Genomic DNA, 6,696 nt, shown 5'->3' on the forward strand with positions numbered 1-6,696 from the left:
TCCCTGGTGGTGGCGGACACCTCTGTGGCCACCCCAACTACAGGTACAGCCACCACCCTGTACCAGCACCGCCCTCCCAACAGCCCCTCAGCGTGTTTCCCGTGCCCGCTTACCCAGGAGGGTGGGCAGTTCCTTCACCACAGGCACCTCAGGCCCTGCTCCAGTCAGCCCTGCTTCCCTCAGTGAGGAGTCTATTGACCTACTGCGATCCATCTCTGTTGGGCAGTCAACCATAGTGAATGCCATTCAGGGACTGGCAGGGCATTTGCAACAAACAAATGCATTCCTGGAGGGCATTCACTTTGGCAGCCCAACAGAGATCATTCCAGGCTCTGGTCAACTCCCTGATGGCAGCCATTGTCCCTGTCTCTAGCCTCCCCCCTCCAACTTCCTCTACCCAGTCCCATTTCCCTCAACCCCAGCCTATCCAAAGCACACCTTCAGACCAGCATGCACCCAAATTAACACACAGAAGTGGCTCAGGCAACACACAAGCACCACACTTCATCCCACAGGCACTCACACAAGCACCGTCCAGATGCAGACACACCAACATCCACTGCCTCCACTGTGTCCCCCTCCTCGTTGTCCACCTCCCTCCCAGTAGCGCCTCTACTCCCACCTGCCTGCACTACATCCTCATCCACAACCTCCATCACCATCACGGCTATCACTACACGCCCCTCACTGGCAGTCACCACCCCGACATCCATGCACACGTCCTATGTGTCCTCTCCCGCTGTGTCTGTGCCCCCTCCTTCCAAAGTACACAAACGCAAGCACTCCAACAGCCATCCACCTCACGACAGCATCAAGCCCATGCACCTGCACCCCAACACAGCAGACAGTCACCTCCTACCACCACTCCCTCTTCCTCCATTCCCAAACCTTCACCCTCTTTCAGCCCCAGTGTCCCTAAAAAAGCTTTTCCTCTCCACGCTTGACCTATTCCCTGCCCCTCACCCCCTCCCCAATCCTTCACTTCGGGCATGGGTGGTCTGGACCCAGGCTAGCACCTCAGCCCAGTCCATGGCCACTGTCGTTTTTTCAGCCACTGCAGCTGTGAGAGGCACCGTGAAGACACCCGTCCACACAGCCAGTGTGCCTGCACCAGCTGCCAAGGGCAAAAAGGGAGCACCAGCTGGCAAATGCAAGGAATCACCACCAGCTGGCACATGCAAGGAGGCACCACCAGCTGCCAAACGCTAGGAGGCACCACCAGCTGGCAGAAGGAAGGAGGCACCACCAGCTTGCAGAAGCAAAGAGGCTCCACCAGCTGCCAAGGGCAGGAAGGGAACACCAGCTGCCAAGGGCAATGACAAAGGCACAGATGCCGCAGGCAGGATGGATATGGAGCCTGGTGCTGGAGCAGCATCTGGGCAAACTACACCAGCCATGGCACTTCAGCCGTCCAAGGCTGGAGCCTCCCCCACCACAGGCAGCACCGCCACCAGCACCGCAGCCAGCACCTCAGCCAGCACCGCCACCAGCACCACCACCTGCACCGCCACCTGCACCAGCAGCACTGCCAGCACCACTGCCAGCACCACTGCCGGCAGCAGCAGCCCCAGTGGGCAGCCATCCGAGGCTGCGGGGGAAGGGCTGGAGCCTCCCCCCACAGGCTGCACCGCCGCCTGCACCAGCACCACTGCCAGCAGCAGCAGCCACAGTGGGCAGCAATCTAAGTCTGTGGGGGAAGGGCTGGAGCCTCCCCCCACTGCCGCTTGCACTGCCGCCAGCACCGCCACCTGCACCGCCACCAGCACCACTGCCAGCAGCAGCAGCCCCAGTGGGCAGCAGTCCGAGGCCGCGAGGGAAGGGCTGGAGCCTCCCCCCACCACAGGCAGCATCGCCACCAGGACCACCGCCAGGACCACTGCCAGCCCCGCCACTGCCACCACTGAGCAGCCGTCACCGCCGGCGGGTTGTGTGTAGTCTTGCCTCCATGGGCTGTAGTGCATCCTGGCCCCAGAAAAAACTGTAGGTGTGACACCCAGGTGAGAGACTGTGACCTTGTACCCTCCAAGATCTGCATCACAGGGCACTAGGCCCACTCCAGAACCAGTGGAAGAAGGCATCCACTCACCCCCCTCCTTGCCAGGATGAAGCACACTGGACACAAGGTCCCCTCCAGAACCAGTGGAAGAAGGCATCCACTCACCCCCTCCTTGCCAGGATGAAGGACACTGGGCACAAGACCCCCTCCAGAACCAGTGGAAGAAGCCATCGACTCACCCCCTCCTTGCCAGGATGAAGCACACTGGGCACAAGGCCCCCTACAGAGCCAGTGGAAGAAGGCATCCACTAGAGAGACTGTGGCTTTGCACTCCCAAGGACCAAGCAGTGGGCAAACCACTCACTTGAGAGACTGTGGCGTTGCACTCCCCAGGATATCACAGAGGGCATGTAGCCCCCTCCAGGAGCAGTGGCGTTGTACCATCTTACGGCTGAGGTGCCCCCCACTTCCCCTTTCCCCTGAGGTGCCTGTGTTGAGGCAGGAGTCAAGTGGGGCCTTGGCCTATATGATGTGGCCCTGTGGGCCATGGACATTTTGGACTGGGCTCCATTTGTATATATTGTAGATACTGTTTTGTGCTTTGAGGACATATTTCTCGAAATGTATATTATTACACTGACTTTACTCGCTTCCTTTTGTCCTTGCATTATTCCTGAGGGGTATGGGATGGATATGTAATGTTGTTGCATCTGTTTGTGTGTATGGTGTTGGGGCTGGGGGTGCTGCATGTTTGTGTCACTCTCTTTTTCCTCCCACCCTCCTTTGTGTGCTAGGTGCGGTTGTCTTCGTCGCCGTTCGTGTTCCTGGTGTAGGAGGAGGTATACCAGCTTGGGTAACACCTGTAGTTTGGACTCCATGGCATCGTGGTTCTTCCTTGAGTGTCCAGAGGTGAGTTGTTTCCCTTCTGTGCACTGTTTCCGCCGTGCTTTTGATGGGGTTGGTACCGCCCCGGAAAGCTGGCGGATTGGCTTGTTTTAATAGGGAACATTGTCTTCAGCCTGGCTGTTGGCGGTTACCGCCGCAGTGCTTGTTGCTACCGCAGTGGCGGTCGGTGTGTTAATGTGGCTGTCTATGTGGGCGGTTTCTGCCATGGTCATAATTCAATTTTTTTTTACCGCAGGCCTGTTGGCGGTATTACCGCCGCTTTATCACCGACCGCCAGGGTCGTAATGAGGGCCCAAATATGTACACTAGTAATCAGAATTAGACATAACAGCAATAGAAAACCAAGCAATAGCAACAGGCAACAGTGACCCTAGGGGGAGCCCAAACCATATACTAAAAAAATGGAATATGAATGCAGAACACCCACCCAGGTAAGTAGAATCTGCAGAGGGGAGCTGAAGGAACTAAGAAACCCCAAAGGTAAGTACCACAGTGGCCTCCAGCGACCAGGAAGAAAGGTGTAAGTTACTGGATTTTCACCAAACTACCAGAAGGACTGAAAATAAGGATAATGCAACACGTACACAAGACTGCAAGAAACCAGTAGAACGAGGATTCCTGGGAAGGAGTTTCCGGTGGTGCAGGACCCATTACCCACCCGTCTGTGGTTGCAGGAGTTGATTGACGGTAGGACGAAGACGATCAGCAATGCAGCCCTGGAGTCAGTGAAGAGTTCCTGGAGGATGCAGTTGGAGTCCCACGCAGGATGGAAGATTGCAGTCTGTCTGTGCCCCCCAGGAGACCCACTGGAAGCGGACTCAGGAGTCCCAGAGGAGCCCATGCAGCACTACTGAAGAAAGGTCCCATGCCGCAGGAGAAGCACGCAGAGGGCTGTGCATCGCCGGGAAAAGTGCTGGATTCTGGGGCTACACAGAGTCTGAAGATCCTTTGGAGGAGATGACAACAAGCTTTCGTAGCTGCAAGAGACGCGGTGCAAGCGGGTAATGTCCTGCATGGGAAGGCAAGGGCTTACCTTCACCAAAGTTAGACAGCTGTCAGAAAGGACCAAGAGGACCAATCCAGACCACCACCCGTGATGCAGGATCCACACAGCTCAGGAGGAGAGGAGATCCACGCAGCCAATCGTTGTTGCAGTTGGTGACTGCGGATGCAGGGGAGTGACTCCTTCACTCCAAAGGAGATTCCTTCCTCCTTCTCATACAGACTGAAGACTTGCCACCCTCAGAGGATGCACAGCCGGGGAAATGTTGTAAAAGCTGAAGGGAGCTGTGGAAACAATGTTGCAAGCAGAGACTTTGTCGTGGGTGCAGATTTTCGGTTCCTAGAGGGTCCAGTCGCAGTTCCATAAGTCGAAGTAGAGATTGCAGAGTAGTTCTGCTGGAATCTTGCAAGACAAATCTGAGAACTCACACAAGAGTGAGACCCTGACTAGCCCTGGAAGGGGGAATGGTCACCTTGCCAGGTGACCACCTATCAGGAGGGGGCTCTGATGTCACCTGCCTGACCTGGCCACTCAGATACTCCCAGAGGCCTCTGTCCGCCTTGCATTCAAGATGGCAGATTCAAGGTACCCTCTAGCCGAGCTCTGGGCACCACCCCTGGGGTGGTGATGGACAGGGGAGTGGTCACTCCCATTTCCATTGTCCAGTTTCGTGCCAGAGCATGGACTGGAGGTCCCTGAACTGGTGCAGACTGGTTTATGCAAGGAGGGCATCAAATGTGCCCTTCAAAGCATACCAGTGGCTTGGTGAGGCTACCCCTCCCAAGCCACGTAACTCCTATTTCCAAAGGGAGAGGGTGTTACCCACCTCTCCCAAAGGAAATCCTTTGTTCTGCTTTCCTGGGCTTGAGGTGAAGCAGCAGGAGGGCAGAAACCTGTCTGAAAGGTGGCAGCAGTTTGGGCTGCCCGGAAAACCACAGAAGGCTGGTAGGAGCAATGCTGGAGGTCCTCTAAGGAGACCCCAGAGTGCATGGAATCATACTTCTAATACTCGCAACAGTATTAGGGTATGATTCTGACATGTTTGATACCAAACATGCCTAAGTTCGGAGTTACCATTATGTAGCTGGACATAGGGAGTGACCTATCTCCAGTACACGTGTAAAATGGCATCCCGCACTCACGAAGTCCATGAAAAAGGAGCTGGAGTTCGTGGGGGCACCTCTCATGCAGGGGTGCCCTCATACACAGGTACCTGCACTCTGCCCTCTGGGCTAGGAGGGCCTGCCTTAGAGGTGACTTACAGTGACGTGGTGCAGTGACCTGTAGTGAAAAGGGTGCATGCACCCTTTCACACAGGCTGCAATGGCAGGTCTGCAGATACACTTTGCATAAGCTATCCATGGGTGGCATACTACATGCTGCAGCCCATGGGGGACCCCTGATGCCCCAGTGCCCTGGGTTCCTGGGTGCTATATACTAGGGACTCTCAAGGGGTCACCAGAATGCCAAATGTGGGGTGTGTGTGGTCCAAGCAACCAAATTTAAAGGGAGAGATCATAGTCACTGGTGTCCTGTTTAGCAGGATCCCAGTGAACACGTTCAGAATATACTGACAACAGGCAAAAAGTTGGGGTAACCATGCCAGAAAGAGGGTACTTCCCTACAACCAGAACCCATGCAAATTGGGGGACTTAGAGGTCCTTTATCTATTGAAAAGAAGGAACGGCGCCGTAAGGACAATCTGTGCTTATATTGTGGTAAATCTGGTCACTTTATATAGAACTGCACAGTTAACCCTAAAAAAAAAATGATGTCGCTGGTTTGAGTGTTTCCGAACTGCAGCAGGAAAACGAATGCTCTCGGAGAGAACTGAGATCGCCTCTCCGAGGGGATCCCTTTACCAGATCTCCCAATACTTGACTAATGTCCTAAACCCTCTACCTAGACACCTGGACATTAGAGTAACCCTCATTCTAGCCCCTCGGAATAGACAAAGTCTGTCAGTGCGCACAGACTCAGGTGATACAGGTAAAATCCTTGATCTGGCCCTAGTGGCCAAACTGAGAGTGTCACATGTTACCAAGGCAGTAGGCAAACCAGTTAAGGCAGTTGATGGCTCAGCCTTGTCCTCTGGTCTTTTTCGGTTTCACACTAATCTGTTAACTATAGTAAGTGTCAATGGTCATACAACAGATAGAACCTTCGACTTAATTGATACCTCCACCTTTGGTGTTATTTTTGTTATTCCCTGGCTGGAACGCCATAATCCTAAAACTGACTGGGTTTCTCGAACAATCACCTTGGACTCCCCCTTCTGCATGACGACATGCTATCAAGAAGCCTACTGTCCTGTGTCACCCCTACATTGTGCCACAACCAATGACCCTTCCCTCACTATTCTATCAGAAGAATGTCAGGATTTCCAAGACATCTTTAAACTAGTCAAAGAAACTCAGTTGTCACCCCATAAGGTTTATGATGGAAGATAGACCTAGTTTCTGGAGCAGTCCTTCCTTGTAGTAGAATATATGCATTAACAGAACCCGAGAATCAATATCTGTGCAAGTACTTGGTTGAGTTGTTGGATTGGGGGTTTACAAGACATTCTACTTATCCCATTTGGTCGCGTCTTTTCTTTGTGGCAAAAAAATCTGGAGATTTGCAGGCTTGTATTGATTACAGAATGGTTAGTAAAGCAACCATCAAAAATCGTTACGCCTTGCCTCTGATACCAGTCCTATTGGACAAAGTCTGGGGGTCCATCATTTACAGCAAGCTAGACTTGCACGGTGCATATCACATGATCCGTGTCAAGGAAGGAGATTAATGG

This window comes from Pleurodeles waltl, chromosome 2_1 (genome assembly GCF_031143425.1).
Source record: "Pleurodeles waltl isolate 20211129_DDA chromosome 2_1, aPleWal1.hap1.20221129, whole genome shotgun sequence".
Classification (NCBI taxonomy): domain Eukaryota; kingdom Metazoa; phylum Chordata; class Amphibia; order Caudata; family Salamandridae; genus Pleurodeles; species Pleurodeles waltl.